The 24260-nt window shown below is 38.5% G+C and overlaps 1 protein-coding gene across 5 annotated transcripts in view; it reads left to right on the forward strand.

Annotated features, from left to right (window-relative positions):
• The window catches only part of ptprt (protein tyrosine phosphatase receptor type T), a 1512449-nt gene that overhangs the window by 649751 nt on the left and 838438 nt on the right, over positions 1-24260 (forward strand). The gene's annotated exons all lie outside the window — the stretch shown is intronic.

Genomic DNA, 24260 nt, shown 5'->3' on the forward strand with positions numbered 1-24260 from the left:
GCCCCTTTTCCCATTTCTTTCCTCTCCGTATTTTCTTTCATTTGAGGCCTACTCTTCTCCTACTTCCTTGAATTCCTTCTTAAAGGAAAAGCTTTTTCTTTTTGCACCGTTCAATTCCATTTACTATTCCATTTTTTGTTGAAATGTGCAATTAAACTGTGATAAAATTATTTGTTAAAAAATTATAACAACTTTAATTTGAATGTTGCAATGTTGCATTGTTAAATAAGTTAATGGCAAATACAGCAAATAATGAAACATTTCACAGAATTCATTGAAGCAACCATTTAAAATTGTTTAGTTTCCACTTTTCCATACTATTTCATAACCTTATTATTTTACAAAATATACTGTATGTATTTAGTCACAGCCAAATTTCTTAAGAGTTGGAAACATTTCTTAAGGGCTAAAAACACTTGTTTACAATTTGGAATGAGACTGTGTTTAAAATATGAACTTCAGTCATTCATACAACGAATGATGTAATCTATATGAGTGTACAGATCAGTGTTTCAAAAGTGGGTGATATTGCCTCTCACTTATGTGTGCTGGGAGCTTCTAAAGGGGAGATGGAGATCAAAGGGGCAGTTGTGGGCTGCTCAGTAGCGGGGGGTGGGCGTGGAGCTGAGGGATTACAGGCTTAATTTAAGAAGTTACGTATTATAAGCACTTGATCCGCAGTGCCTTATTATTGATAACAATGATGACGTAATCACCTCATCTCTTGCTAACCCACCATTTTCTTAGACTTCGCTCGAAGCATGTTGTGATTGTTGAAGAGAAATTGTATTGAATTTGGCATATCATCAGAAATGTGGACTGAAGAAATTGTGTTATTTCTGGGCTTGGCCTATGCATTATTGTTGTTCACTACTGTAGTACAATGTACCAAGTATGATTTACATACTCTAATCACACGGTAACACATTTCCTGTGAATTAAAGAGTATGGTGTTCAATGAGGTAGAGTTGAGAGTCTGCTCTTGACTGCATTTCTCTGTATCGCTGCCACACTTTATGTACCTTCAGATTTTGCCTGTGCTATGATGATGTCACAACTTTCCCTTGTATTGATTGCAGCACCTGAGGTTGGACTTAAACAATTGGCAATTGACTGTGGTCAGTAATCCTTAACAAAAATTGAATTGAATTGACTTTATTTCTTACATCTTTCACATCCATGAGGAGTAAAAATTCTTATGTTACGTCTCCGTCTAAATTTGCAATATGCAATCATAGTAATAATTTATAATGAACCAAACAGTCAATATAACATAGAAATACACTGAGATCAGTGTGAGTTAACCAGTCTGATGGCCTGGTGGAAGAAGCTGTCCCTGAGTCTGTTTGTACTGGTTTCCTGGATGGTAGCAGCTGGAATAGTTTGTGGTTGGGGTGACTCGGGTCCCCAGTGATCCTTCGGGCCCCTTTTTCACAACTGTCTTTGTAAATGTCCTGAATCTTGGGAAGTTCACAACTACAGATGCGCTGGGCTGTCTGCACCACTCTCTGCAGAGTCCTGCAATTAAGGGAGGCACAGTTCCCATAACAGGCAGTGATATAGCCAGTCAGGATGCTCTCAATTGGGCCCCTGTAGAAAATTCTTAGGATTTGGGGGCCCATACCAAACTTCCTGAACCATCTGAAGTGAAAGAGGAGCTGTTGTGCCTTTTTCACCACACAGCTGGTGTGTACAGACCACGTGAGGTCCTCAGTGATGTGGATGCTGAGGAACTTAAAGCTGTTTACCCTCTCAACTCCAGATCCATTGATGTCAATAGGGGTTAGTCTGTCTCCATTCCTTCTATAATCCACAACCAGCTCCTTTGCTTTTGCGACATTGAGGGAGAGATTATTTTCCTGACAGCAATGTGTCAGAGAGATGACTTCTCCCCTGTAGGCCACCTCATTATTGTTTGAGATTAGACCAATCAATATAGTGTTGTTGACAAATTTACTTAGTAGATTAGAGCTGTGGGAGGCGACACGGTCATGGGTACAGAGGGAGTAAAAGGAAGGGACAGTATACAGTCCTGAGGGGCTCTTGTGTTGAGAGTCAGAGGGGTGAAGGTGAGGGAGCCCACTCTTACCACCTGCCGACAATCTGACAGGAAGTCCAGGATTAAACTGCAGAAGGCAGGGTGAACGCCGAGGTCTCTGAGCTTCCTGTCGAGCCTGGACAGAATTATGGTGTTGAATGCTGAACTGTAGTCCAAGAACAGCATTCTCACATAAGCATCCTTCTTCTCCAGATGTGTAGGACGGTATGTGGAGCAGTGGCTATTGGTCACCTGTTGATTGGTTGTGTTAGTAGGCAAGTTGTAGGAGATCCAGTATGGGTGATAGCAAGCTGCAGATGTAGTCCTTGACCAGCCTCTCAAAACATTTGCTTATTATTGAGGTGAGTACGACAGGACGCCACTCGTTCAGGCATGTTACCTTGGCCTTTTTTGGTACAGGGACAATGGCGGATGATTTGAAGCAGGAGGGCACTCTACACTGGGAGAGGGAGAGATTAAAAATGTCAGTAAACACACTTGCCAGTTGTGCTGTGCACATCCTGAGTACTCGCCCTGGGATGCCGCCGGGTCCCGCAGCCTTGTGACTGTCCACTCATTGAAAGCATCTGTGTACCTCAGCCTCAGGGATGACCAGGTTGCAAGTTGTTGCGGTGTCTTTCCTCGGAGGCTCGGAGTTAGCGACATCAACCGAGTGTAAAAGCGATTGAGCTCATCTGGGACAGAGGCTGCGATGTTGGCGGCACCACTACATTTGGCTTTGAAGTCTGCCATGGTATGCAACCCTTGCCTCAAGACACGTGTGCTATTCATTGTGAATCTTGACTGAATCTTGTCCCTGTATTGTTGTTTCACAGCCTTGATAGCTTTGTACAGATCATTGCTGCTTTTCTTGAGCTCCTGCTGATTGCCAGTAGTGTAAGCTCTATGTCGCACAGTAAGTGCTGCTCGCACGGAACGATTGGACCAGGGTTTCTGGTTCGGGAAGACCCTGACTGACTTCAAGGGGATGATGTGGAAGAAGCAGAGCAAATGAAAAGAAAGTGTAGCCAGTATAGTGTGGAGTATCTGAACTATGGATTTGTACCAGCAACAAGCAGTGAACAGTACCCAATGTGTCTGTGGCGTGAAAAAATGAGACAATGAACCCATCCTGGCTCCTTGAACAATTGAAGAGAATATACTTTGATAAAGCAAACAAAAACCTGGCTTATTTTCAGTCACTTTGTGAGAACTTTCAGAAATGGCAAATACTTCAAAATGTGTTTGCTAGCACTTCATAACAAAATAGTATTGGTTTTCATGTTACATACAACATTTCATTGCTCATTGGTAAATCTGAAAAGCCCCATACAATTGGAGAAGAACTGATTCTGCCGGCAATAAGGGGGGTTCTCTGTACAGTTTTATATACTGTAATTCAAATAATTAAATAATTAAAGTGATTCCACTCAGCGTCGAGTTAATTCAAAGATGAAGAGATGAAATATCTGAGGATGTGGAGGACACATTGTGCAGCGTACTTAGGACAACAGAATTTGCTCTGCAGTTGGATGAGTCAACTTTGCCAGGCAATGAACCTTTGCTTTTTGCTTATTTTCGTTCACAAAAGATGAAAGCATAGTTTGAGAGCTGTTATTTGCAAGGGGACTAGAAAAAGATAAAAGGCGAGTCAATATTTCAGGTTGTTGAGCATTTGTTTCAAGAAAAGGACATTCTGCTCACCAACATTATTGCTTATGCAGCAGATGGAGCACCATCAATGACATGATGCCACAGTGGGGTTATTACTTTCTTGAAAACAGCTGTACCTAACATATTTACCATTCTCTGTGTAATTCACAGACAGCATCTTGTTGGACAATTACCTTGAAGTGATTATCAAATGCTTTAACAATCCCTTCATCTCCCAGATATGAATAGCAATAAGCCCAAGACAAAGCATTTTCTATCATTTATTTTTGCTTTCTTATCCTCCTGCAAATCCGCTCTTTAATCCATCCATAATTTCCTGATTGATTTGGTGAAGCGTAACTTATCTTGAAATCTCATGTGTGAAACTTTTGAAAGGTGCTCTGAATATCCAAATAAATAAAGTATTTCATTGTACTCTATTGTTGCAATGTTTCTTGAGACATCCTAAGAGAGATGTGACAGGTTCTGTGGAAATTTGGGTGCTTTGTACTTTGGATAAACCTAAATCAATATTTACAATTTCTCCAAGAGAAGAAAAAACATCTAAAGCAGTACAAATAGAACTGTCACTTCCATAACCTGCTAATTACTTTCTCTGGCTTTTGTATAATATTTGTACAATATTGGTTAACTACATCCCAATCTGGCCTACATTCCCCGAGGGACAAATAATACTGAATATCCTTGTGTTCGAAATATCAATTATCTCAATTAATGGGAAAATGATTAAAATAATTAATGGAAATTCAAAGATAGGCATCTTGGGTCTCTCAATATTATACTTGAAGTCATGTAATCAATAGTTCTCTTCCCCACAGAAATGCTGATATGGAAGTAAAAAAAAGTTCATGATGATTTGATGCATGCAAAATTATTGAAATCTAGTTTCTTTACATACCTTATAAGTATATTAAATTGAAGTTTGGGAGAGCCCAAGGGTGCTATATCCCTTCTCATCCAACAACTAGTTACACAAACAGCTGGGTAATTAAATCATGCATGAGGGCTGGTGAAAGTCTACTATTAATAAATGTTTGCAACCACAAGAGCATAAATTTACTTCATGCAGACATTGCAATATGGCATTTATTTGTAATTCAAAGCCAAAAGTGAAATACAATGAATTATCTAGCCGTCCATAGTATGATAACCAATCCGCGAATGGAATGAAATAGAGATAAGCATATGATAACTTAAATATTTTGTCTTTTTGGCACAATGGCGTACAGAGGCCCATTCAAAATTACTTGTATTGCTGACAGGTCTGTAAACCTAATCCACCAGTGCAGCTAAAGTAACTAAAAAAATGCCTGCAAAATTAAGAATTGTGTTGGGCTTCAGATAAGCCAGCATTTAAATGTGATGGACATCAGCTTTTATTCTGAATAAAACAAATGATATTGCAATAGAAGGCAATGAAGTGGGGATGATCAGTTCACAGCAAAATATATGGTGCAAATACAGGAATGAACTGACTGAAGGAGAACTAGCAATGAGAAAAATTATGAAAAGACAAGTACCAATGAGGGCAAAATGAGTACAACTAACGACTGCTAGTTTATATGCTTTGAAAGGTAGAAAAATTGTAGCACAAACTAGGAAGGGAAGAGGTTAAACCTCCTTCAGTTTGTTATTAACGTCTTAGACCTTTAGAGGGTATGGAAATCAGCCATCTTCTTGTGAAATGTAAGAATGCATGAGTACATGAATCATTTATATTGTCAATTCAGCACCATCAAATTAAATTGGCATCAGATAAAAAGCAAAATGGATTTCTGGTAGCAGAAATGAATTCATTGCGAAAATGCTGAGTGCATCAAAACAATGGAGAATGTAAGATTCACTGTTTAAGACAAAGGGAAATGTTCAGTAAAATAGGAGAGCAGATACTCTGCTTGGTTTGGTTCATTTCTAAAGGGTAGTGATAGGTTTCTGTAGATGCCCCTGCCATGCATCTCCTCATCAACTGATATTTGGATCACAATTTTAGTTAAATAGAAACAGGAAAATAAGTAACAGTGCAAGAGAAATCTTTAAAAAGAATACAAGTAGCCCAAAGATTGTTGAAGCTGCAAGAAGAGTAGACACTGTTCATAGATATTCCTTTACAGCCTTAGCGCGAAAAGTCAACTATTTATTTCTCTCCACAGATGCTGCCTGACCTGCTGAGTTCCTCCAGCACTTTGTGTTGCAATAGAAAAGTTTGCATTTGTTTTCAAAAACTTGTCAAATTTAAAGTGCGTTAGGAATACTTGCGCTGTAATGTGGAGGATTAGTTTATAAACAAACTGATTTGGAGCAAGAATAGGCCACAAGTTCACCAAGCCTGTGCTGGCACTTAGTTACATTATGGCTCGTGTATAGTAATTGTAACCCTCAACCTCGCATTCCTGTTTTGCCATGGTAGTTTTCAATTCCTTGAGTATTAAACACAGGCACTAGCCCTTCCCTCCTTGGACTCTGTCTGTACGTCTCACTGCCTCAGTACAGCAGCCAGCATAATCAAAGACCCGACCCACCCTGGGCATTCTCTCTTCTCCCTCCCATCGGGCAGGAGAAATAAAAGCTTGCTACCAGGCTCAAGGTCAGCTTCTATCCCACGGTTATCAGACTCTTGTATAATAAGATGCACTCCTGACCTTACAATCTACCTCATCATGATCGTGCATTTTATCATTTACCTTAATTGATAGTTTTTATGCTTTATTCGGCTTTGTTGTTGTTCTACTTCATTCTACCTTCACGGAACAGCTTGCTCTCCGTATCGTCCTGCCTTTCTTGCGTTCTGGCCTGCATATTGGAGAGGCAGTTGGGATGCAACATCCACAGCCAACCTCGGCCCATGGAGGGCCTCACCTGTACTTACTGTGTGATGATTTGATCTGTCTGCAAGATAAACTTTTCACTATTATCTTGATACATGTGACAATAATAAACCAATAGCAGTACCAATCTCTCCATTGCTGGTTTAAAGTCTCCAGCTTCTACTCTTCTTGAAATAAGATATTTCCAAAGACTCGGAGAGAAAATGAAGTAGTGTTTTCGTCGATTAAAAATGGTCTATTAATACCAGCCATTTACAAGTCAGCACTAGAGCATCCAGATCCCTTTGCATTTATGAGATCTGCAATCTCTCACTTTTTGATTGCCAAACAAATAAAAACAGATTTTGCCGCATAATACTCCATCTGCCGCATCCTTTTCCACATACTTCACATCCTCTTTATATCCTCTTCACATTTTATTCTCCAAACTATCTTTGAATGACGGTGAATTCACAAGCATATCTTTGGTGCCTTCATTCATGCTAGTTAACTAACTGGTGAGAACCTGAGGCCATAGCACTGATATACTGTATATGGCAGGCTAAATCAGAGAGGAAACGAACCTGCTCTCTCTTTCCTGTTAGCCAGCCACCCAACTGTCCCTATGTGTTACAACCTACACCACAAGCTTTTATTTTCCAGAATAGTCCTTGATGTTTCACCTTATCAAAGCTTTCTGGAAATGAGTATAGTGAGGATAGAAGAAGAAGAAGAATAGACTTTAGCTCGGCAGTGGAGTTATCGGGGCACCGTCATGACAGTGTTTCTGTAGCAAGCTATTCTTGTTTTTTACAAGGCTGAGTTGCTAGCTCGACACTCAACCCGACTTGGATTTGAACTCGGGAACCTTCGTTCCGGACTCCGGCACTGATACTATTGCACCACCAAGCAGGACGTAGTGAGAATAGTTGCCTCCTTATTTCCGAAAGAGGAATTATGACACAATGTCAAGCCAAGTCAACTTTTTTGTCATTTAACTATATACATACATTTAATGTATACAACCATATAACACATATAGAAACAAGACGTTTCTCTGAACCAGGGTGTAAAGCACAGTAGTACACATAATGAATGAATGAATGAAAATTAATTTATTTCGGTCACTACAAACATAACAAAAAGCATCATTTATAGCGATGATTTCATAGGACAAAGTTACAGCAAAATACATAGATATTCTTTAAAACAGACCGAAAGGGAGTAGGCTGAAGCTACAACTTATTACGCCTACCCCTCTTACTTATACAACAACATAGCACACATAACACATGAAAACTTATGAAGGTAAGGATGAAATCTGCAGACGTCCCTCCCGTCATGGGAGCAATTCCTGATGAAGACCTAGTGCTGGCTGTGTGTCCTGGTCAGCCTGAATAAAATCTGAGGACTTGACATATCTTCCCAGCATGCTTTCTGTCATGACAGAAGACACGATCAGGCTGAAAGATGTGATCTAGAAGCTGCTTAACCAACTGATCTCTCATCTTTAATTGCTACCAGATTTCAAACCTGTACCTTTATGGGAATGTAAGCACTGGGTCCTTGTGCTTCTTTCCTGGGCTATTGCTGCAGATTCGAATGAGATGGCAATTTGCACCATTGATCCCAGCATCAAAGGTTTCCAGATAGAATGCAGGTCTCTGAGGGCTCATCTAACCACTATGTTAACACCAGGTGTTCTGAATGAAAGCACTTTGGGTTAGTGGCAGGGTAGAGCAAATCTCAAAAGCAGTGTTGTCAATAAAAAGTATTTCAAGGGGTTTGGATTATTTAAACAAAATGTGACTGCAGCAAAATCCCTTCTCCAACATGGCCTGCTTAATAGGCAAAGATCAAATCACTGTTAAAAATTAAAGGGAAGCTATATTATTAGTTAATTATTGGGTCTCAGGAAGGTCCACACATTCAATTGTATTGCCTTATTCATGAAGTTCAGATCAATAGTCAGGAAATTGGTCATGCATTTGCAGACTTGGAAATGCTACACACAGAATCAGATCCTGTGGTATAAATTGATACAAGAGAATTACAATGCTAATTTACTCCCTCTGTTAATTTTTTTGTGCTTAAGAAAATTTAATTTGGTTAATAATTTAACTTAAGCGGATAGAATAAAACTAAAGGCATTTCTAATGAATTTCACATTCAAGTTAAATGGGTTCCAATTAACAGGGATAAGCAGTAATTGTATTCCATTGTTTATGGAAGTTAAATTGGACACTAAACTCTTAAGTGTAAAAATTCTTATTAATATTATTCGCATTACATCAGATCTTTGTACATTAATCTGAAACTAATTAGCTAGGAAACAGATGAGTTAAGTACGATCATTGCAAATGTTCTGAATAGACTCAATCAATGTGTTGAAATGTACATTTAATTTTGTGCAGCTTCACAATTTATGCAGTGACATGGAGCACCATTTCATTTGAACAGCAAGGAAATCACTGGGAGTAATCAATGAACTTTGACAAGCTGATTACATCTCAGTTGCTTCTAATCAGTGAGGAAGACACTGTAGTTTCCTTTTGCCATACTATGAAGAATACAAGTGGAAATTCAATAAAAATAGAACTTCTGTTTTGAGGTTATTTATAAAGGATGCTCATTTCCATATTCCATTAATGCTATTAAAATGAACACCTAAAAGCTCCAAAATTAAGCTTGGATAAAATAATGTTGATAACATCCTTTTAAGAGTAGCATGCTATGGTTTTGCTAACATCAAAATAATTCTTAGATAAATCCATTGACATGGGTTTCAGTTATAATTCTAAAGATAAGGATATATATTTAAACATGACATTGACATTGCTTGTTCGTTTATGCCATATTGTATGATGGGGGTGATCATGGTCTTTCCATGACCATGATTGTTCTTGGCAAATTTTTCTACAGAAGTGTTTTGCCATTTTCTTCTCTGGGCAGTGTCTTTACAAGACAGGTAACCCCAGACATTATCAATACTCTTCAGAGATTGTCTGCCTGGCGTCAGGATCACATAACTAGGACTTATGACATGCACCAGCTGCTCACATGACCATCCATCATCTGTTTCCATGGATTCACATGACCCTAATCGGGGGGCGGGGGTGGCTAAGCAGGTGCAACACCTTACACAAGCATGAACTGCAGGTTAGTGGAGGGAAGGAGTGCTTTACAACTCTTTGGCAGAGACATATCTCCACCCCACCGCATCGACAATCACTTTAAATATTGCATTGTAAGCGGTTTCCACAAGCTGTTTAAAATAACACAATTCAATTTGCATTCTAAAAGATTTTTGGAAGAAATTGAACCAGTTATATCCACAGCCCTGATTGCTTAGAGGTAAGAAAGAGCTTTGTAGTTCATTAAAACCATGTGCAACAGGTTAATTTGTTTCCAAAAAGAGGCCAATGAATCAAATTGAATTTTAAGTATTCTGTGGGCAGTTTCAGCTATACGTCTCATTGAAAATGTTTTGTGAGATTAGGAAAATTCATTACTGCTCAGTTTTAAAATTGCAGGCAACTTTATTCCAGTGCTTATACCTTACTGGAAAGAAATTTTGAGGAAGATCTTCAGAAAAAAAATCGCCATGGACTTTGACTCAACTTTATTTACATTGGTATAAATATGTTGCATTTTTATTGAGAGAGATGTTTGAGGGAAGAAAACTAGTGGCCAAATTAAGCCATTAATTTCTATGAAACTTCTGCTTTGTTAGTGAAAAATGGATGGAAACTGGTGATGGAGTCTTACATGTCAAATGCCCCATTGATTCCCCAAGATCAGTCTGTATTGTAGAGTACTGTAAAGGAACCAAGCATCTTATATACCTTCTCCATGTGCAATGCTGATCAAACATACAAGTTGTGCTTTACACTGACTCTAGAAATCTTCTTAAAATTTTCAGATATAACTCAGTAGAATGTGCACCTTATGTGTTCAATTCATATTACTATGCCAAGAATGGCACAAGCATTTATTGTTAATGGAATCCTGTCTAGTATTGGCTGTAAAGAGGAAATTTGACTCATCTAATGGACTGATTTCACAGTCAGTGGTGATAAAATGAGGCTGGAACAGAATTTATTGAAGCATTCTGGCTGATTTCTCAGGAAACTTTGATTATTATATGCTTGCGATTCCATTTATTTATTTTGAGCCAAACTTGAATGCTGCTTTTGAAATGGGAACATATTCACTGTGCAACTAGTTTCAGTTGACTTCTGCAAGTAAGACAAAACTTGGTCAAATTGACAGGAAAGAAAGGATAGACAAACATCAGGGAACGTTGAATTACCTGGCCCATTGACTGAGCTGGGGATCAGACAAACCTGCAGGCTGAAGAGAACTGAGTGAATTTCTTGAGAACAGACACAATGTTCTGGTTCCAGCACTGAAGTTGTTATCGTTCAGTATGCTCAAGTGTTGAGAAATGAGATTCTGCTTAAATATTAGAGATATAATTGGTTTTCAAGAGCACATTGGCTCATAAAATTTGTGGTCTCATTTACAGATGTTGTCTTTGGCACCGATACTGATGGTGAGATCTGAAATAAAAGTTCAAAATCAAGAGTTCAAAACTGAACCTCTCTCTATTGATGGAAATTGTTACTTCTGATGAATCACTGCCAGCTAAAGGGCTTTTTTTGTGTATTGCAATAATCATGACTGTCTGTGATAGTCCAGGCACTAAAGAAATTGCCTCACTGATGGGTCTTTCGATTTTATTTCTGATTCCAGCATATGTGGTGCTTTGCATTCTGGATAACCAGGCAGTGTAACCAACTCGCTATAAAATTCTTTGTTTCCACTCCATACTGTTAAGACATGCTGAGAGATGTCCAATTAACACCCTGGAACCCGGATTTTCTGCAGCTGGCTTGGTTTATACCCAGATAATGATTATAGGCTTTTACACAAAATAACATGGAATTTTAGCTCATTGACTTAAGTTCACATTGGCTGTAAAGGTCATGGTAATGGCAAAGATAGAAGGATGTGTGTAAGTGAAATTTAAAAACATATGGATGATTAAAAGGAAATGTCACTATTGGGGTGATGCCTTTGAAGTTCCTGCTAGGGATCTCAAGCCATCATTAGAGAACAGAGAATAAAGGGAATGAAACTTAATTTGCAGCCAATCAAACAATAATAGTTTGGAGCAACACACACAAAATGCTGGAGGAACTCAGCAGGTCAGGCAGTGTCCATGAAAATGACTGAACAGTCCACGTTTCAGGCCGAGACCATTTATTGGGACTGGAAAGGAAGTGGTAAGGTGCCAGAATAAGAAGTGGGGGGGGGGGGGGGAGAGAGGAAGGTGTAAAATCTAAAAGTTGAAAGGTAAAGTCAGGTGGCTAGGGGAGTGGGGGATGAGGTAATAAGCTGGGAAGTGATAGGTGAAAAAGGTAAAGGGATGGAAAAGAAGGAATTTAACAGTAGAGGAGAGTGGGACCTTGGGTGAAAGAGAAGGAGGAGGGGAACTAGGGGGTGATGATAGACAGGTGAAGAGAAGTAGTCAGATGGAAGGAGGAGGGGAAATTCACCAAGAGTAGGAGAGGTTGATGTTCATGCCACCAGGTTGGAGGTTATGGCAACTTCTGCCAATTTCAGTGGGACCCTACCATCAAACAGATCTCGATCTTGTTCCACTCTTCACTTGCAGGGATTGCTTCCTTCGTGATTCCCTTATGATTCATCCCTCCCCAATAATCTCCCTCCCAGCACTTATCCCTGCAAGTGGCAGAAGTGCTACGCCTGTCCACTTCAACTCCTCCCATTCAGCCCTTCAACACCTCACCTGCGAATCTCTGTGGGTCATCTGCTTTATCCAGTGCTCTGAGTGCGGCCTCTTCAGCAATGGTGAGACCTGATGCAGACTGGGAGATCATATCGTCAAGCACTTTGGCTCCACCCGCACAAAGCAGGATTTCCCGGTGGCCAGCCATTTCAATTGCAATCCCCATTCCTATTCCAACATGTCTATCCATGGACTCCTCTTCTGCCACGATGAGGCCACTCTCAGACTGGAGGAGCAACATCTTATGTTCTGTCTAGGGAGCCTACAATCTAATGGCATAAACATCAATTTCTCTGACTTCTGGTTATTTTATCCCCCTTCCCTTCCTTCTTCTTCATATTACCTCTCTGACTGCCCTCTTACCTCTTCTTCTCACCAACCTACCACCTCCCCCAGTGCCCCTCCTCCTTCCTTTTCTCCCATGGTCCACTCTCCTCTCCTATAAGATTCCTTCTTCTTCAGCCCCTTTACCTTTTCCACCTATCACCTCCAGCTTCTTGCTCCTCCAACCTCGGGCTTCACCTAATGCCTTCTAACTTGTACTCCTTACCCTCCACCACCTTCTTAATTCCGGCAACTTTCCCTTTCCTTTCCAGTCCTGATGAAGGGTCTCAGCCCAAAACATCGACTGTTTATTCATTCCCATAGATTCTGCCTGACCTGCTGAGTTCGTCCAGCATTTTGTGCGTGTTGTTCTGGAATTCCAGCATTTGCAGAATCTCTTGGCTTGAGTTTGGCTTTCTTTCATTAAAACACTGTCACAGGAAATATGACATTCCCTGGAATCCTTCTGAAGATAAATCTAGAAGCAGTTAACAAAACTTTTACTAGCGCTAGTAGCACCAGAGGATCTGCTTCATTTGGGAATATTAAACATGATTAGTTTAACATCAATCTGTCTGCATCAATCCACAGGCAAAATTGATGTGATCACTTTGATTTACAACTCTAAGCTTTAATGGGTGAATATTAAATGAGACTTGTGCAGCCTAAGCCCTCCAGTTTTTAACCTCTTCAGATTTTAATCACTTCAGTCTGCCCAGAACTTCCACTTCAGTGGTGACCATACTTCGGAGCGTTTGCAAGATATGAACATGTGAATGTCGTTAAGAAAGCTGCGCTAGTCTCATTCTAGTACAACCCATTTATCCAACAAAGTTGTGGTTGCAGCCATATCCCACTTAACTAAGCTGTAATTTAAAAATTGAACTTGAATATAATTAAAATTTAATTTTATCATTTTAACGCTTGTCTATTGTCATAAAGCAACATCTTATGCATACCTCAGTCTTTGTTGTTAGTTAAAAGTTTTTTGTTTGAATTTTCACTACTTATTGCATTTTATTTTCTGGTCTATGAGAATACACCCAGCAAAAAGTCCAATTTATTGTCATATACTCAAGTCTGTACATGTATGCTCGGGTACAGTGGAAAATCTATTTACTGCAGCGTTACAGGCACATAGAGTCAGTGAAGCAGCATTCACAAGAAATCATAAATTGACCATAAATTATACACAATTTTTACAAGAAAGAACACAATTAGAATTCTTTTAAGTCCTTTGCAGTGCAAAGTGTTTAAAGTAATTGCAATGTTGATATACTGGGCTAGTGATTAGATTTGTGCAAATTAATTCAAGAACAGACTGTTGAAGGGAAGTAACTGTTCCAGAAATGGGTGGTGTGTGGCTTCATGTTTCTGCATCTCCTGCCTGATGGTTGCTGCAAGAAGACAGCATGGCCCAGATTATAGGGATCTTTTTGATGATAGATGTTCTTTTCTTGAAGCAGTGACTCGTAGATTATGACCAAGGTGGAGAGAGATGAACCTGTGATATATTGGCTAAGTATTGGTTTGATTGGTTTTGTAACTTGCTTGGTGCTTTCATTCTTGCTGGGTGTCAGAGATCTGCCACAGCACAGAGTTCAATTAATCCCACAAAAAATGCTAGTGCACGGCTTTCTTCACTGCTAACCACAAGACCTGGCTGTCTCTGCACTTCCAATTTCAAGTGACTTTTTTGGAAATCAAATCCAGGTTATTGCTCATATTCTTCGATTTCCAAATGTTCAATTTATGAACTTTTGCTGCAATACCATTGACTGTTTATTGTTAAAGACTTTAATTACAAACCTTTAGGTCCTTGCAAATATAGCCTCACTCTCCATCTCTAGTAATACATTGCAAAAAAAATTTCATAACTGCATTTCATCCAGTTATTTTGATTTATGAGCTTTCACTTAAAACTCATAAATCTAATAAGTGCATCCCTTTCGCAAATCAGAGAATAGTTGTATATGTATAATGGCTATATTTCATTAGGAGTTTTAGGAGATTAGGTTTATCACATAAAACACTCAAAAATATCTACAGATGTACTATGGAGAGCATTCTGACAGGGTGAATCACTGTCTGGTAAGGATTGGGGGAGGCTTCCGTAATATCCAACACATCTTCAAGGAGCGAGCCTCAGAAAGGTGCCATCTATTATTAATGACTCCCATGACCCAGGACATGCCCTCTTCTCATTGTTACCAGCAGGAAGGAGGTACAGCCTGAAGGTGCACACGCAGTGATTCAGGAGCAGCTTCTTCCCCTCTGCCATCTGATTCCTAAATGGACATTGAACTCTTGAACACTACTTCACTTTTTTATTATTTCAGTTTTTGCACTATGATTTTTAATGTAACTATTATATATATATGTATATATATATATATATAATTATTCTGATCCATATATTTTTCTCTTATTATGTATTGCAATGTACTGATGATGTTAGCTTTACAAATTTCATGACACATGATAGTAAACCTGATTCTGATTCAGATGTATCCCTGTAACTGTTGCACAACATCAGTTCTCACAATAGAAAAATGATTTAATTGTTATATTTTTAAAAAATCTTTCCTTATACCAAAAAATCCTGTCTTCAATACAAGGAACTATGTTCAGTTATGATTTGCATCTTTGGTTCTTGAAGGTCTTTTTCAGGCAATGCATCCACAGAGACACAACATTAGAAAATGTCTCTTTCTCCTTTAACCATTATCCTTGATGTAGGGGACTTCAGGTTATAGTCTCTTTGTGACTAGGTAAACACTTCACTTACAAAATTAAATTTTCCTATTTCAGTAAAAGAGCTAAATTCTAACCAATGAATAAAATCTAAATGTTTCCTTGAGAAAACTATTACTGAATGAGATTAAGTATTACATCTCCCAAGGCTTTGGAGAGGATAATATTAACAATGGACTGAATCGGTCTTGATCCAGTCTGTGCCTTGAGCTCCTCACTGCTAGGAGGTGTGTATGGATACAGGTCAAATAAATGTGAAAAGGTAATTTCCATTTCTTTTTAATCAACATTCTCCATAATTACAGAGGAATGTGTAATGAAAATTGCCCCTCAACAGTAAATCCAAGTCACAAAGATTTGCATCTTCTATCTAGGCCACGAGTTTTATAATGATAATTCAGCATAATGTCATTATTTTTTAAATCATATATTCCAAATTAATTCTATATGAAATGTATCATCTTAGGTGGAATATTTCTTTATTGGCTAAAAATATAATATTTAACATTTTCAAAGTTAAGGTTCAAGGTATATTTATTATCAAATTGTGTATGCGGTATACAGCTCTGAGAGTCATTTCCTCCAGACAGCCTTGAAACAAAGAAAACCATTCAAAGGAAAACATCAACCAGCAATGTGTAAAAAAAAAACAAAGCAGGCAAACAGCAACAAGAATATCAACCCCCCACCAGAATCGCATGAAACAGATTGTACAAGTTTGACATCAAAAGAGCTTTTCAGAGGATATGTTATTGAACAACCCTTCAGAATTTGGTACCTACCATGTGATCAAGTAATGGTTCTATATCTATCTGCTTCCTAATTTTCCAATTTTCCACTTAAGCTGTATTGATTTGTCCGTAGTTTATAGTAACTGGAAGAGAAACAAGCAGTTGACATTAAAGTTATGCACAATTGGTAATCAAAGCAATTTATTCCTAAGGAGGAAAAACATGGCCGCAGACGGTACAGACTGGGATTTCAAAGCACACACATAATTCACTTGGGTTGAGCAGGTCCCCAAAAAATTATGCTAAGTTCAAGTTAATTACTGGATAAAAGAGAACAAAAATGCATAGATGATTGCAGAGATAAGGAGTTGAGGGGAAAGCTATTGTAAGTTATTGGTTGTTGTACTACAAAAAAATCATAGTTGAGAAACCGAAAACATTTAAAATTAAGATCTGAATATACTCTAGAGATTTTTTTATTGAGGAAGCTGGTATGTTGTGCATATACCTTTTCTGTCTTTGATTCAATTTTGCAAAAGGCTTTCCCTTTATTGCTGCTCTTTTGACACTGACCTCATTTCTGTGACAAAAAGCAATAAATATCATGCCTTAACTTACCTCTATTGGTCTATTCCTGTAATAAAACATAGCAATAATCCCATCCAACACACCAAAATGGACTAATCTGTTACCATTGTGGTCCCTGAAGGTGAATTCCATTAACTGGAATTTTGCAGTATATTAATCCTTCAAAACTCAAAGTTCAAAGTAAATTTATTATCAAAGTACCTATACAGTAATATGCAAACGTCTTAGGCACATACCTATATATAAAGCTAGGGTGCCAAGACTTTTGCAGAGGACTGTATCTACTAACTGGTTACCAATATTAACAAAAAACTTAAGACTAATAGATTTTGCTGTTTCAAGGACAAATAAAGAAAGGATGGTGATGAATTACTTTCCACTGTATGCTTCAAATCATATCAAAATTAACCCACACAGGAAATAATATAAGAAACAGCTTAGAATACTATGCAAATATCTTAGGTCCCCTGGTTATCTATATGTGCCTAAGACTTCTGTACCGTACTGAACATTGCCATATGCTACCTTGGGATTCATTTACTCCTTGGTTTCTGCTGTTAACTGTTCCCAAATTCAATTCATGGAATATTTTCAACCCCAAAGTCCACATTATGTAACAATTTAATTGGTGTTAGTACCAAAATTTCCTTAGATCCTCACTTGACATTTGTATCCGCTTCAAGTGAAGTTCAAATCTTGTCAAAAGATTAGTTTGTACTTAGCAGTGAATCTGAATCAAGGAGTTGCAGTAGGAGGGATAGTAGGTAGCTTCAGTCAGGTAGCTGGATCATTGCACTCTCTTCCAAGGAAGGTGGGACCTATACAGAAGAAATGGTTTGCACCTGAACTGGAGTGTACTAATATCTTTGTGGGAAGGATTGTTAGTGCCATATGGGGAAAGGAGTTTAAACTAGAGATCCAGGAGGATAGGAACCAGAGTGCCAGAACAGTGGTTGTGGAGAAAGATGTTGTTAAGCCTCTAATATACAAAGTCAGGATTAAAAGGTTGAGCATGGTGCGACTAATATAGTGACCTGAGTATATTTGAATGCAAGAAATACTATAGGAAAGGCAGATGAGCTTGGGGCATGGATCAACATATGGAGTTATGATATTGTAGCCATTGGTTAGACTTGGTTGCAGGAGGGGCAGGACTGGCAGCTCAATATTCCGGGGTTCCATTGATTTAGTCATGGAATTAAAGGGTTCCATTGATTTAGTCATGGAATTAAAGGGTGAGGGGTGGTGTTACTAGTCAGGGAAAAACGTCATGCCAATTCTCAGTCAGGACAGACTGGAGAATTCGTCTAGTGAAGCTTTATGAGTGGATTTGTGGAATAAGAAAGATATGACCATGTAAATGGGGCTATATTATACACCACCCAACAAACTTGTAGAAATTTCACAGACTGTTGCAAGAAACATAAGTTGTGATGGTAAGTGATTTTAACTTTCTAAATATTGACTGGGACTCCCATACTGTAAAAGGACTGGACAGGATAGAGTTTGTCAAATACGTTCAGGAAACATTCCTTAATCGGTGCATAGAAGCCATATTGAGAGAGTGTGTGATACTTGATCTTCTATTATGGAATGAGACTGGGCAAGAGACAGAAGTTTGTGTAGGGGAACATGTAGCATCTAGTGATTATAGTGCCAGCACAAGTGGTGCATGAAAGCACGATTTCAATGTTTAAGAGAAGTTTGAATAGGAACATGGATGGGAGGGGTATGGAGGGCTATGGTCCCAGTGCAGGTCGATGGGACTAGGCAGTTTAATGGTTGGGCAAGGACAAGATGGGCCAAATTGCCTGTTTTGTGCTGTATTTTTCTTATGAATCTATGCAGCCAAATTAAGGAACTTTTCTAAATAAAAGTTAAGCCATGTAAGTATATTTATACTTTTGTCAGCGAGGTAGTTGAGCTCAGTTTGATTATATTCATGAAAAGGTCTACAAAATTACAGTAGGTTGTTGAACAGTTTTCACTCCAAAGCAATGCTTTATGCATTATCTGAAAACACTGATAAACACCAGAATGCCAGTTACCAACAATGAACAAAATTCAAGAAAGGTGATAGAAAAGTTTTCTTCATCTCCTTTGGTGGCATACGTCCAGTTTGCTGGAACAAGCAATTATTGCCTACATCCTTGTTGCCCTGTAAATGTGGCAGAGAACCTTTTTTTCTGAACCCCTTCAGCCTTTTTACAGCAAATACTTGCCTGAGGCATATATGAACAACAAAGTGACTGTGGCAAATCTCACGTCTGGATAATAATATATCATCTGAAGGGAACTTGATGGGTGGGTCAATTGTAGAATTTCCAATCTGCTTCTGAAAGGAACATTAAGTCTGTGGTCAAGTTGGTACAGTGTATCCTGTAAGTAGTATACATTACTTACGTACTTCTTGCCTGTTACACCACTGGCTTTGGGGCAGCAGTGTAGGTCCTCCATCTTCTATGTGCTCGGCCCTTTTTTCATCATGTCAGTAGCTTCTTCTTGGTTTTCATTACTGTCAGTCATGCAAGTCCCAGGTGGAGACTGAGGAGCACCATCACACTCAGATGTAGAAGGATTCCGTAGCAGTTTTGTTTTACCAGTCAGGGTCGTTAGCCTTGAGCTGAAACCTGAAGCTGGAGGATCGGTGGACCACTCTTAGTCTGGCCTCTACCCTTTGACCTGTTTGACATTGTTCACCCCACCAAGAGCCAAAGCATAAAGACTTGGCTCCAGCCAACATAGCTTCCTAGGTGATTGAGGCACACAAGCCTCCAAACCACCGCAATGTTAAGGCCCTCTTGGAGGAGTATGCACTACATCTAAGGTATATTAGTGATTATTGTTAACTCTCAGAAATGTGCAAAATTGCCTCATGCTGCATTAGCATGATTTTCATCTGTGCAATGGATGTTTTTCCAACTTTATAGAAACAACATTTTAGGATACTTGCTCTATGGTACTATCTATGACATCTTAGCTGATCTTAAAGCAATTCATAATAATGCCTTGCAACTGATCAAGCAGCATATGGCTGACTTGTAGTTATTTCATTTTATTTTCAAGAGGATGTGCCTGGCAAACCTTTGCTTTATCAGCAGAATGCTATCATCACACAGGATTGCTTGTCTATTGGGAGTAACTAGCTCTGATACATTGGTTTTTAAGCTCTGAAGTTGGTCACTATCAAGGACCATAACCTTTATTCATTACCATTATTTCATGTTATATATCTTGAACTGATTTGATGTTGAACCTTAGGTCATATCCATGTAGAATTATCCATTCAACTGCTTTGAATGAGTTATTTTCACTCATCACAAATTCTGCTGCAAGAACTGCATCAAGCAGCACATGTAGACTGCTGGGCTGGACTTATTGTCCTGGAAGAATGTACAGAAGTATTAATAATCTGCACTAAAGTAAGCAGAACAAACAACAAAGTGTCATTCCAGCATGTTGAACATTAATAGAAGAGAACTTAGACATCAGTTTGCTCTGGAAATTCCTCTGAGTTCAATGTCTGGAAACTTGGTTCCGGTATGACAAATGAATAAAAGTCATTATTACGCCCCACCATTAATGAAGGATGGCAAAGTACTTGGCGATTCTTCCTCCTACTACTTACTTGAATCATGAACATCATCTCTTAATTGAGTGTGGCAAGACTCTTATCACCAATTTTCAGAGTTATTGTAAAGACAAATCTATTGTATTTGGTGTATTATCATGCATTCAGAGTATTGGTACTCTGGATTCCAGGATATGCTTTCTCTGGGTGCTGAACTCTTCAAGCTCCTTTCATAAACCAATCCATTTCCTGACCCTGCTGTCATTCTTTAAGGTGCTCCTATTTAGCTTCAGTCAGTCAGTGAAGATTTCTTGGGCACAAGGCTCCAGGTTATACCGACAGTAAATTCTCCAGCATCTATATGTCATTAGGAGTTTGAGGAAATTTGGTTTGTCAACTAAAACACTCCAAAACATCTACAAATTATTGTGAGCACATTCTGACTGGCTGCATCGCTATTCGGTATGGGGGAGAGGGAGGACTACTGCACGAGATCGAAATAAGTTGCAGAACCTTGTAAAATTAGTCAGCTCCTTCAGGGGTACTACCCTCTGCAGAATCCAAGACATCTTCAAGGAGTGGTGCCTTAGGAAAATCGCACCCGTCATTAAGGTTCCCACCGCCCAGGACATGCCCTCTTCATACAGTTACCATCAGGTGGGAAGTTCAGAAGCTTGAAGGAACACACTCTGTGATTCAGGAACAGATTCTTTTCCTCTGCCATACGCTTCCTAAATGGACATTCAACCCACGAACACTCCCTCACTAGTTCTTTATTTCTGTTTTTTTTGCTTGTTTTTGCTACTTGTTTAACTTAACTATGCAATAGACATATGCATACACTTAATATAACTCAGTTTTTTTCTTCATGTTTATTTATCATGTATTTCATTGTACTGCTGCCACAAAGTTAACAAATCTCAGGATAATGCCGGTGATATTAAACCTGATTCTGATTCCAGTCTACTGCGGCATCACCTGGGATTGTATTTCTTTGTTTGCAATGGTGCCACATAACACAATGAAAGATGTATCAATGAGATAGTTTGCGCCAATGATAGCCTCACTAGGTTAACACTTCTTTTGACCACTAGATCTATTTTCTTTAGGTAAGAATAACTTAACAGTCTTAATCTGAGCAGATTTTGCAGCAATATTATTTCCTATGTAATTAATATCAGAAAAATAATGAAGTACAGAGTAACTATTTTTCAGAATGTAGAATTTGAGCTATTTGAGTTTGAATATTAATGTGCAGGCGTATAGCAATTTAATTAATTTAGCACGAGATTTAAAGTGAAATGCAGCTCCATTTGAGGGGCTGAATATGGATTAAGCTGCACACTCTCCTGTATTGTGTTACAATTTCCATAATGCTATGAACATGCTGTATTAACATGCTGGTGGCAACTTCATTATTTCCCAAAAGGTGTTTCTAGACATCCAAAGCAAAATTAGACCCACTACTTTTCCACCAACTCTCATCATTTGAAAAAGATAAACAGATTTCTATCAGCAGGTGTAATTAGAAACTCTACCTGCTGCGCTAATGACTGAATTTTTTTTGTTTATTATTTCAAAGATTTATTCTGAATGCATGGTATAATTTACTCAATAATGAGAAAGCTAGAATACAATTAACCTGGTCTTGGATTTGAGATTTCATTACATGGTTCTGATGGTAGTTTCTTAATGGCATTAATCAACGAAGCCAATGGGGAGGTTGATAAGAGAAAATTGTACCACTTAAATATTCATTCATATTGACCCTGGTTGTAAGGCTATTATTAAAATCAAATGAATAGTGCAAGTTGACATATTTTCTGGAAAGCTTAGAAAACATGTCATATGTAACTGAAAATGTATTTTTCCTGAAGTATATTTCTTGAATGAAAAATCCTTATATAAAATCAATGGGCAAAATAAATAGTGTTCTTTACATTAGAACGTGAGAGAAATCGTTGTATAAAATCTCAGAAGTATTTGTCTCAATAATATTTGCACATCACGTACATGATTTAATTATAAATTATAGGTTTTAAACAAATGGAAAATATATGAATTATTGAGAATATACCTGTCCTGTATCTATCAGTTTGCCTTTTATTTATGCTGAAGTTTCTTACTACATTAGTGAACTGACCTTGTCACAATAATATCAATTGGAAACAAGCCTTTGTTGTTCAAACTGACATAAGGGAATATGTATAATCTTACTTTGATGATATAAAGATGATGGAAATGGATAGATAATATTGGAGGAGGCTATAAGATGCATCAGCATCAAAGGCAGCTTACAAATATACTGTTATCTACATGCTAATGAAAGAAAATGAATGTTGTTTTGCACATGTAACCCCCTCATCAAGCTTGTATGCAAACTTGGGTCATTAGTTGGCTCGGATAACAGCCATGTGGCTCAGTGTGAGAAGGTCACCCTTCTTAAGCAATATACGTCTAGGGTCAGTATGATATGATGTTCAACTAAGCAGGAAAGTTGGGATGTTTCGATTAATGGAACCCCGATTTGAGTGAATGATAATGTAAACACTGCCCATACACAATTAGCAGTTAGCAAGAAATAATAGATCGTACACTCCATACAATTATAAAGGAAGTGTATTTTCTAATTTCAGCTTTATCAAACTGTTATTAACAGAAAAAAAGAAAGTAAAGAAAAAGAAATAAAAGGACCCATTACAATTAAACCAGTCTACATATGCACATCCCGGTGGGGCTTGTATTGTTCCAAAGCAGGGTATGACCATTACTCATGGCACTGAATTCTCGTCACTAATCACCCGTAGAGTCCCATCTTGGACTCCTTCATCATGTGAAGCACTCCTAACAGTTGCATCTTCCCGTTGGATTGAATCCTACAGCCATCTCTCCCGATCTTCTCTTCTCCCAACAGAAGACCACGAACCCCACCTGTGTCCGTCACAAATCCTTCTCTACCCAGCTCCCTCTAGAACCTTCCCCCAATTCCAACATCCTGATTGGCTGACACAGCCGTCCCACTGTGAACATCACAGCCCTTTCTATCTTTAGCCGAAAGCAAAATATTCTACCAGCAGCACACACCGCTTTTACAAAAGTCTAGCAAATGAAATATCCTGCAGTATTAGCAGTAAAAATCTTAACCAGGGAATTACACTTAGATTTTCAAACAATTGTTCTTAGGTTGTTCTATGGCCATTCAAAGCATGAGTCTAAAGTTGAAGAGTATTTATTATCAAAGTACATATATGTCACCATATGAAACCTGTGATATATTTTCTTGTGGGCATATTCAAAAAATTCATGATAGTATAATAACCATAATAAAAGTCCAAAATGAAAGAAGCAATAATTTTAAATAAATAAACAATAAATATCAAGAATACGAGATGAAGAATCATTGAAGGTGTGTCCATGGGTTGTTGGATCATTTCAGTGATGGGGCATGTGAAGTTATCTCATATTGTTCAAGAAACAGATGGTTGAGGGGTAATAACTGTTCCTGAACCTGGTGGTGTGAGTTCCTGATGGCAGCAGTGAGAAGAGAGCATGATCTGGGTGGTGGGGGTTGCTGATGATGGATGCTGCTTTTCTGCGACAACACTCCGTGTTGATATGATCAAGTGAGGGGAGGGCTTTACCCGTGATGGACCTGGCCGTATCCATTACTTTTTGTGGGATTTCTATTCTCTACCACACATCTGTGGAAATTTGTCAAAGTTTTTGATGTCAATGCCAAATCTTCGCAAACACCTGAGGAAGTTGAGGCACTGCTGTGCTTGCTTTGTAATTGCACTTACTTACTGGGCCCTGGACAGATCCTCTGAAATGATAACACCAAAGAATTTAAATTTTAATCTGCAGGATGGAAACATTTATCATATTATTCTTTTGGAACTATAGCTATTTCATGCACACTTATGGAGGGAAGCACTTAAAGCATATTAATCAAAACTTCATT

This window comes from Hemitrygon akajei, chromosome 11, assembly GCF_048418815.1.
Source record: "Hemitrygon akajei chromosome 11, sHemAka1.3, whole genome shotgun sequence".
Taxonomy (NCBI): Eukaryota; Metazoa; Chordata; class Chondrichthyes; order Myliobatiformes; family Dasyatidae; genus Hemitrygon; species Hemitrygon akajei.